At 45.0% G+C, this 10161-nt stretch overlaps 2 long non-coding RNA genes across 3 annotated transcripts; both read left to right on the top strand.

The window, feature by feature from the left end:
- The first annotated feature begins 1884 nt into the window (after positions 1–1884).
- Positions 1885–4813, top strand: LOC145739436 (uncharacterized). The gene is made up of 5 exons (XR_014181035.1): positions 1885–2048; positions 2284–2610; positions 2672–3011; positions 3067–4322; positions 4389–4813. It is a non-coding gene; the product is annotated as an uncharacterized LOC145739436 (long non-coding RNA).
- A 4255-nt stretch (positions 4814–9068) lies between these two features.
- On the top strand, positions 9069–9865 carry LOC145739435 (uncharacterized). Of its 2 annotated transcripts, XR_014181034.1 has the most exons (5): positions 9069–9135; positions 9281–9341; positions 9392–9507; positions 9562–9762; positions 9830–9865. It is a non-coding gene; the product is annotated as an uncharacterized LOC145739435 (long non-coding RNA). The 2 variants fall into 2 exon arrangements; XR_014181033.1 differs by having other exon boundaries at positions 9075–9341.
- The last annotated feature ends 296 nt before the right edge of the window (positions 9866–10161 follow it).

Consider the following 10161-nt stretch of genomic DNA (forward strand, 5'->3'; position numbering starts at 1 on the left):
CAGTAACCCGAAACATGTCCAAATCGTGAAGTACTTGGCATTCCCCATGTATGTGAGAATGTCATCGATTTGTGTATCGGTAACACACTTTTTGGTGACCGGGTTATAGTTCTTTTGTAATCCACGCAGAACCTCGTGGTGCCATCTTTCTTTTTTACTAGTACAACGGGGCTTGCCCACGGCGAGTGGCATGGTCTTATTACTCCGCATTCGAGCATTTCTTTTATTTGTTGTGTCAATGATTTCCCGCTCGGATTGTGAGACTCTATAAGGGCGGCATTTTACTGGTTTGTCTTCTGTCACTTCTATTTTGTGCTCTATAAGTTGTGTTTTGCCCATAAATTTTGGTGACTTGCAAAACACATCCTCATATTCGACCAGTAGGTCCTCTAGTTCCCTTTTGAACTGCTTATCCCTAATGTGGTCCAGTTTGTGGTCTTCTAATGTCACCACTTCTTCGTCTACCCTCTGAGTTGTACAGAGTGCTGTTGTGCTCAAGCCACTGGGCTCTTCTAGCCGTGCCACCGTTGTATCTTTGTAAATAACCCTTCTAGTTGGCCCTAGGTTCTTGAGGGTCAGTGATATAGAGTCTTTGGCTCTTTCTAGGTTGCACAGTAGGTTGTTGCGTACTAGCCATCCCTCATTTTGTATTACCAACATTTCTGTAGACAAGGGTATTTCCGGTGACGTTTTGATGGTTTTTTTCCTCTCCTGGCTTCAGGGTGTAATCTTCATTGGCCTTCAGCTTAATTATCACGTGGTCATCGTTTTTTATGTAGTTTGGCAGGGTGTTCCAGGAGCTGGTTTCTTGTGTCTTGATTTTTCTTGGTCGGGGTTCTTTATTTTTTGAAACCAGCACCGTCACACTTGTTTCCCTGAATGTCTCATACAGAAGGTCTTTAAGCTTTTCCCAATCTGACTCGCTGTTTGCGGATGTCAATCTAGGTATAGCCACCTTACTTATTTTATTTTGTACTGCCCAATCTTTCAATTTCCTACAGCACTGATGTAGCGTATGAGTAGGTATGTATTCGTTCCCTTCCTCTTTTACTATCATCTGTAGGGTATGTCTGTTTTTCTTAAACAAACTGACCACGCTCCCTACGGGTAGTTTTTCTGTGTTGATCTGCCAAATGGTCCCTGATGGCTTTTCCTACTCCTCTATCTCTACTGGGAGCCGAAGAGACTGCAAAGGCCCATGCAGTGCTGCTTGGAAGACTGAAGATGGACCCCGGCATTTCCTGGACCACCTCTGTCCAGTTTCGTGTTATGCCTGGTTTTTTGGGTGCAGGATTTCGCTTTCCCCCGAGCGTTAATACTAAGTCCCGATTTAGGGTGAGTGTGTTAGATATTAAGCAAATTGCTGCCTGCATTTCCCTTAAGAATTCCACGCCCAAAATGAGGGGTTGTGGTGTATTCTCTAATATTGTTGCTCTAATTTCCAATTTTCTCATGTAGTTCCCTCTGAGCTCCAGTGATGCCATTGTTTCGCCTAGACTTTTTACTTTTTGGCCGGCTGCTGTTACAAGCAACGTGGTGTGGGCCTCCGGTTCTACGTTTCTTGTCAACTAGGAGATGGCTTATCACATTTAGTTCTGCGCCCGTGTCGATGATTGCTGGTACGTAACAGTCATTTACAACAGTATTAATATACAGTATTTTGTAGCACGTCGGGCCCCGAGTGGAGAGGGTGACGGGGCTTAGTTTTGCCACCCCCTGGAGTTTGGGTGTTGCTGTCTACTTCTGCAAACAGCAGCAAAGTGGCCTATTTTGCCGCAGTTGTAGCATCTAGGCCTGTTATCGTACGTTCTAGTGGGTTGGTGCTGTCTTCCAGGATTCCCAGCCTGGGGAGTGCCATAGACTCTCCTGGGTGGTGGAGGGTTCTAACCTGGCGGGAATTGTAAAAGGGTGGCTGTCTTTGCTCTGTTGGCCCATAGTCTCTCCTAGGCGGCGGCGGGGTTCTGTACGAGCGGTTATTGTCAAATGGAGGTTGTCTTTGCGCTATTGGCCCATGGGCCTCTTCTTCTGTCTGGCGCTGTGGTCTGAAGGTAAGTGGTGCTGAGCATTCTTCAGGGGCGTTATCAATAGTAGCGCAAAGCTTTTTGACCTCGTCCAAATTTCTGGGTGGGTTATTGGAAAATTCGTCAGCCAGTAGTATTTGGCTTTTGGTATGTCTCTTAACCCATTCTGAAAAATATCTAGGAATTCGTCGAGGTCCAGGTTTTCCCTGTATTCCTCGTATAGTACCCGTAGATCGTAAAAGAAATTTTTTGTTTGTTCTAGGTCCCTCTGTTTCCTTTGCTTCACCTTTGCCAGCAGATGGCGACTGTGGTTACCGTCGCTAAATTCTGTTCTAAATGCCTGACAGATGTGTAGCCAATTGCTTTCGGGGTTTGCTGCCTTATACTCTCTATACCAAATGTTTGCAGCACCCTGCAGGTACGATGGAAGTATAGGATTTTTAGGGCATCGTTCCAACTATTTGCCACCGCTGTTCGTTCATACGTTCCGATAAATTGGGGTGCTGAATCGCTACCAGGGTTGAACGTCGGTGGGCTGATAAACTGAGGTAATGCGGGTGTTTTCTCCCCTGCCTCTACAGCCGAAATGGTAATGTCCGCCATTTCCCTTGATCTCCTAATGCCTTCAAATGGTTTATCTCTTTTTTCAGGTTGTACCTGTGTTCCTGCCTCTATTACTGTATTTTCCAGATCGTTTTCTGGTTCTTGTGGCTGCTCGATGTCTTCCCTTCTTGTATTTACAAGCGTAAGGGTTAGGTAATCTGTTTCTTGCATCCAAGGGTCTCCTACGCTTGAACTCCTGTGCCTTGGTTGAAAGGGGCTGCTAGGATTTGCTGATCTCAAGTTGTACGCTTTTCTCATTCCTGTTAGGGCGTACGGCTTGGTTTGGCCACAGATATGGAGATCAGTAGCCCCGGGATTCAACAAGGCGCCTCCACCATGTCACGTTTCGGGGGTGGCGCAGGAAGAGAAACAACAAACGTAGCTCAAGTATGTATCCTTTATTTGTATACTGACGATGATGCCTAACTAATCTTACCCCCAGATTAAGAGGGCCGCTAGTACCGCTACAGGCGGGACGCCCATGGAACACTCTCTACGAGGGGGTGCGTGGGGGTGTGTGTGTGTGTGAGTGTGCGTAAGGCCTCCTGATGTGCCGCCAAGCGGAACCCGCTCGATACGAGCAGGGAACCCTATGTCCGACAAGCCCGAAGGATTTACTTTATGCACAGCAAGCCCCCCTTGGAGTGTCGCCAAGCGAAACCCGCTCGATACGAGCAGGGAACCCCTATGACCGACACGCCCTAAAGGACTTACTTTAGGTACTGAAAGGATCAAGAGTCCCGACGGTCACCACTGGGTTGCGTAAGGACTCTAGTCTGTTCAGCCTGGATTTCCAAGAAGGTATCGAGCCGTCCGGGCACTAGGAAGTTCGGACTGATGCTCGATAGACCGACCCAGAGACCAGTAATCTTCGATGGCTTGAGACGCCGATTAAATACTCATCTCATGACCCCAATTTGCCGGTCTCGCTGATTCGGCAGTGTACTGGGGGAGACCGGGGCCAGCCTAGGTAACGGAACATGGTGCAACTTATGTTATTCGTGACATCTCCCCCCTCTGAAGAGTGTTCGCCCCGGACACTTAACCCTAACGTAACTAAATAACCTACATGCCCCATGGCTTTATTTACAACGTGTGACCAATCGTAACTTATGTCTTATTACGCTCCCCTTGTTATCTCTCTTGTGGTTCTCCTGGAAACTGTTGCTCCTTCCTGGAGGGCGGCCTTACGCGGCTTCGTCTTGCCTATCTGTGCGCCAGAGCACCCGTTACTCAGTTCGCGGGTGGTGGCGCCCTCTATTGACTTTCCTCGTCCACTTTGAAGTGCGCGGGATGGTCGCTTGCTCCGTGAGTTCCTAGGTTGTGGTATCCTGGCTGTAGAGGGCGTGACGGTTGGTCAACCTATTTAAATATGTATTTTGTAAGTTTATGTTTTATTGTTTATACTTAATTGTTTAGACTATGTAAGCTTTATGAAATATACTTAGTTTGCACCCTACTTATGCAAAATGTTACCCTTACAACTTATTTTATTGTTTAACTGGTCGTCGAAGTGTAAGAGCAGAATAATGGAATCAAGTAAGTTCACTTTTTCCTCTTTCCTCTATTTTTCTCTGTGTCATTTTCCCTTTCTTTTTCCCTTTAGTTTCTCGTTACCAAGGGTTCCCTTGCACCAGACGGCGGTTAAGGGCCCGGCTGCTACGTCTCCTACACCAAGTCCGTTCTGACTTTCCACGAGTATGTTATTCTTAGATCGGGACTTGCTATTTCATTTTTTCTGGCTCTTTTTTTTTTTTCTTTAAGGGAATCGTACCGGAAGTGTATATATTTAAGGTGCCGTTTGGTGACTGGCCCCCCAGCTACCCAGACACCCATGTGCTGCTTCGCGAGGGGTCTTTTTGTGGACAGATATGTCTGATTTCATTTACCCCTCGCCTTCGGCGACCAGTTATACATTTGTATTATTAATACTTAAATTTTCTAAAACGTGCTAACATATTATCTGAAAACTCTCATTGAGGTGGAACGTGAAGTAATTACATTTCCGTTCTTAATTTAGTCAAACTGACTGCTGGGCCAGTTTTTATCTGAAAGTGTTTACATTTTTTTAATACATTCCTCTCGAGCCAGCATTTGGGGTACGGACAAACAGCGCGAATGGCTCCTGAAAACAAACTACCAAGGTGCTCTCACTGTGAAAAATTAATTAAAGACAACCAACCATCTATTTCGTGTCGCTCTTGCTGTCCTGGTTCCATAAGGGTTGCTCCGGTCTAACCAACCCCGAATTTAACAAGCAGGCCTCCTTATGGAGCAGAGCAAAGGAGACCACTTGGACTTGCAACCCCTGCTTGAATGCTGTAAAACCTAGTAACCAACCCTCTAACACAACTCACCGGCGCTCTATTGGGCCGGGCGCTCCCTCACCCACGAGTGTTCCCGGTGAAGACACTGGAACTCCCAAATCTATCTCGTTAGATGATATCATGGAAAAGTTACTGCACATCGAGTCTCAACACACCAATCTCCTATCTAAATATGAAGATCAAGTTAGAATTAATGCAGAACTGAGGTCTGAGATTGGCGAAATAAAACTGAAACTGCAACTTTCGGCGAGCGGCGGTGGCGATGAGATCACAACTCTTTCTGGCGCTGCTCGGCAGAACCGCGAAGAAGAGATTGTCCAGGAAGTCGTTCAAAGACAAACCCGTATGTACAACGTAATGATTTTTAACTTTAATCTCGAGGAGGGCATTCCTGAGACCACGCAGATCTCGACGATACTATCCAGCAACTCTGGTCAACAAATCGTGGCCAGTAATGTCGTCTCGTTTGGGAAACCAAACCGTAACGGTTGTAAGCCCGTAAAGGTTACTCTTGCGAAAACTACTGATGTAGCGAAGAACAGGAGACACTTTGCCGACCGGCATCGGATATACATTGAAGCGGATCTTTCTCCAGCACAACTAAAACAGCTTCAGGACACAAAGGAAGAACTGCGGAATCGTCGGTCAAATGGAGAAGAAGATCTGGTTTTGAAATTTGTCAGAGGCATTCCCACGATTACATCAAAAAACTTAACGAGCCAACAATCAACATCAACCATGAATTAACTTGCCTGTACCAGAATGTTCGTGGTCTTCGGACTAAGACCCATCGTTTCTTCAGCAGTGTTGCCTCCTCAGACTATGATATCATCGTAATCACTGAGTCGTGGCTCCAACCTGACATTCTGGACTCGGAACTTTTTCCTGACTTCTATTTGGTTTATCGCTCGGATAGAAGAATCAACTTGATGGATGCTTCCAGGGTGGTGGGGTTATGCTTGGCGTTCATGGAAGGCTCAACTCCGAGCTTATGGATCTTTCACAAATCAGAATAAATGTGCCAAGTATTGATTTTTTAGGTTGTAAGTTTACTTGTGCGTATTTTGTATTTTTTGTATTTACTGTATACATACCTCCAAATACTACTAGCATCGAGGTAGAAACATTTTTTGATCAGCTTTCTGCTCTCGACACGCTCCTTCAAAAAACATTATTTTCCTCGGAGATTTCAACATTCCTTCGTTTATGCAACCTGCACCTCATAGTCCCAGACACGGGAATCTTCTTCAGCTTTGCGAGTTTCTTCGTCTGTCACAGTACAACACCGTACTTAATTCTGACAACCGGTTGCTTGATCTAGTTTTTGCCAATTTCAAAATTAATCTCGCTCGCTGTGAATCCCCTCTGCTAGAGGAAGATCCATATCACCCTACTTTGGTTTTTGAGTTTCGGGCAGCCTTATCCTCCACCGCTGGCTTCTCTGTAAACAATGTTAGCTCAACTCACTTTAATTTTCGCAAAGCGAATTATCCCGAGCTTTATGATCTGTTGCTGCATACCAACTGGTCTTCTGTTGTTGACTCATCTGATCTTCCTCATGCCTGTCAGTCCTTTTATGAGATTCTTAATAACAGCTTTGCTAGATGTGCGCCTCTTAAATCCCCCAGGCAGAGGCGCTTTCCTTGCTGGTTTACCAAAGAATTGATCAACAACATTTTCAAAAAAGAAAGACTTTGGCGTTGCAAACTCATAATTCCGTCCGCAGCCTCGAGAATTTCAAAACTCTGCGCAGACTCATTAAGACACAATCCCATCATGCATACATTAAATTTATTGAAAATGCTGAGTCAAATATAAAAGTAATCCTTCCAATTTTTGGTCATTCATCCAAAGCAAAAAAGCCCAATCCCGAATTCCGGCCACTATGAATTACGCAAATCAACCAGTCAACGGGCCCCAGAATATCGTATCTGCGTTTGCAGATTACTTTAATAGCGTTTACAAAACACCCGATGATCGTGGACCCCCCCCATCAATCAAACCAATGTGAGATAATAAATATTCCCGTACTTACCCCCGATGAGGTCGTTTCAGCCTGCAAGATATTGAAAAACAAAGCTACAGCTGGCCCCGATGGAATTCCGGGCTTTTTGGTGAGAGACTGTGCTTTTGCCTTGAGCGTTCCACTTTGCCACCTGTTCAATCTTTCTGTGAGCAACGGTCAATTTCCTGAGGTCTGGAAGGTTGCCAGGGTTTGTCCTGTCTTTAAAAAAGATGACCCACATCAAGTCGAGAACTACCGAGCTATTTCAATCTTGTGTAGCTTTTCTAAAGTGTTTGAGATCATTCTCTATAAGCGTCTCTTTTGCAGGGTTTGCAACGGGCTCTCGAGTCATCAGCATGGTTTCTATTCTGGGAGGTCATGTTTGACTAATTTGTGCTCGTTCTCCTCTTACGTCTGCGGCGCCATTAACAATGGAGGCCAAGTTGATGTTGTTTACACGGACTTTACCAAGGCATTTGACCAGATTGACCACTCCCTTTTACTCCAGAAAGTTTCTGAGCATTTTGGTTTCTCCGACAACTTGGTTTCGTTGTTGAAATCTTACCTCTTGGGGCGTAGGCAGTTCGTTGAGTATGAGGGCTTTAGATCGGACATGTTTATTCCTACTTCTGGCGTACCTCAGGGTTCTAATCTGGGCCCTTTACTTTTTAACCTTTATATAAACGATCTGATTTCAACACTCAATTGCAGTACACTGGCTTATGCTGACGACATAAAAATATTTAATCGCATTGATACTTCGGCGGATTGCACCCTCTTGCAGGACAGCATATCCGTTCTCAGTCAGTGGTGCCTGGCTAGCCGGCTAAACCTCAACATCTCGAAATGTAACGTAGTCTCATACTCACGAAATAAAACCCTCGTACAATTTAATTATACATTGTGCGAATCCACCCTTGACAGACTATCCACTATAAAAGACCTGGGAGTGGTTTTCGATGCCAAATTCTCTTTTATTCCTCACATCGAACAGGTGTCTGCCAGCGCCTCTAAAACTCTGGGCTTTGTTTTGAGAAACTGCAAACATTTTGCTAACCAGGATACTATCAAAGTGCTGTATAACTCCTATGTAAGATCAAAATTGGATTACGGTTCAATAGTGTGGTCCCCTATATACAACTCCCACATTCAAACTCTTGAGTCCGTGCAAAGAAGATTCCTGAAATACTTGATGTTTAGAGAGGATAATGTATACCCAGAAAGGGGGTTGGAGCATAACCGTATTCTTCTTAGGTTTTCAGAACTTCCTCTGGCTGTACGTCGGGAGTTGCAGTCACTCTCGTTTCTTTATAAACTTACCAACTCTAAAATAGACTGCCCGTACTTGTTAGAGCGGGTTTCGTTTAATATTCCTCGTACGGCGGTTAGGCATCAACCAACTTTTTCATTGGCATTTGCGAGGTCCAACATCCTATTCCAGGACCCTATACACAAAGCCTGTCACACCTATAACCGTGTAGCGGCTGAATCAGATATCTTTTGCGACAGTCTCTCGTCCTTGTTGCACAGGTTTCGCTCGTTCTCCGGCTTTCCCCCCTAAATCCTGTTGTCCACAAGCACATATCCTTTGTACCTACCTCCCTCTACCTTTTTCTGATTGTATTGTGTAACTTCATTCTTGTTCGTCTTTTTTTTTTAGTTATTAGTATTTAGTTATTATTTAAGTTTGTGTTCGTATACTATTTTTCAATTTCCTGTAAGTGGGCCTCGGCCTGTTGGAAATAAACGGCTTTAAAAAAAAAAAAAAAATATCGGTACTAAATATATCTGTATCCTATCTAGTCGTTTGTTTGTTCTATGCTAAGTTTGAGTGACTTGACTTATTGCTCGTTCACTGTGCGCGCGTTTCCTGTCAACTGTCGTTCTAATTGATGGGCCACACCTTCGGTCAATGTCTTGCCTAGTTCTGATGATTCGTCGATTTTCAACACGAAGGTTCTTCAGTTTCGGTGCTCTGACCGGGTGATTTGTGTTTTTTACGGGAGGTAAGGTAGTGTTTCAGCAGGCCGTACAATATGACGCCGATTATTCCCTCCGATTAGCCACGTTGTCACGCCCAGCCAGTATTCCTGCGTGCCCCCCCCGGGTGTGGCTTGGGGTGCCCCGTTTTCTGTGTGGGCTGCCTGTGCCAATGCGAGTAATGTTGGTCTTCGTAACAGTAAGTAAATTACCGCTATTGACAAGACTATGTTCCACGTGAACATGAAGGAGTGGTTGCCCTGGTGTATTTCCACGTGGGCGAGGTGTTCCTGTTTTTCCCATTCGAGGTCCATGTTTAACCTTACTTCTTTTTCTGAGGTTAGGTTGAAATGTGGCAGGTTTGTGGTCCAGTTACTGTTTAGGCATTCTGATAGGTTATGAAAGGTAGGTAAAAATGCCTGGCTATCTGATGGTTTTAACACGAATGTTTTTAGGTTAGTCCATGCGGCTGGTAGTATGTGCCGTATGGAAGCTGGATTTTCTTCGTCTTTGCAAGGAAATCGTTTTTGGATGACAACGTCCTTGTTTACTAATAGCTGGCATTTGCATGGTAAGTTGATTTTTAATGCTCCTGGTAGTTTTAACATTTCCTCCCCGAGTTTAGTGGTGCTTTTAGGGCAGCTGATTGTCGTGTTAGCTTTTGGGTGTGTGATGAGGAATTCTTCGGACCCTGTTTCAGATATGATCATTAGGTTCGACTGGTGGCAATGCATAGGGCAATGTTCCGCTATATCTTCCACTGTGGATCCATGAAACAGTTTTCGAGCGCACGAAGGGCCTTGCGTTTGGTCGCCCGAGAACCTTGGTAAGTAGCACAGCCTATCTTGAAATGGTTTGCATTCGTGTAGTGCAATGCCTGTGATTTCTTTTAGGACCGTGGTCCCCTGGTTATTTGCTACGGCCATCAGTGGTGAGTGCTTTAATGTGCATGTCTGGCCCTGCCATGCGAATGGGTTTGTCTGGAGTTGGAATAGCTGCCACTGGTGATTTTTAGTTACTGTTGGTACCTTGACGTGTACCACCAGCTGTTCTCCGGAGAAGGTGCACTCGCTTATTGGTATACGGAAGTATGATGCTAAGTTGGATACAGGTATGGCTAAATCGATGTTGTCTTTTCCTATCTCGTTCTTTATTTTATTTAGATCGCTCCTTAACGTCTCAGGTTGAATTAGTGACAGTGGTATATGTTTATGCCTACATTCTT

The sequence above is a fragment of the Ips typographus genome, unplaced genomic scaffold, assembly GCF_016097725.1.
Source record: "Ips typographus isolate SLU unplaced genomic scaffold, UJ_Ityp_2.0 IpsContig162, whole genome shotgun sequence".
In the NCBI taxonomy this organism is placed as follows: domain Eukaryota; kingdom Metazoa; phylum Arthropoda; class Insecta; order Coleoptera; family Curculionidae; genus Ips; species Ips typographus.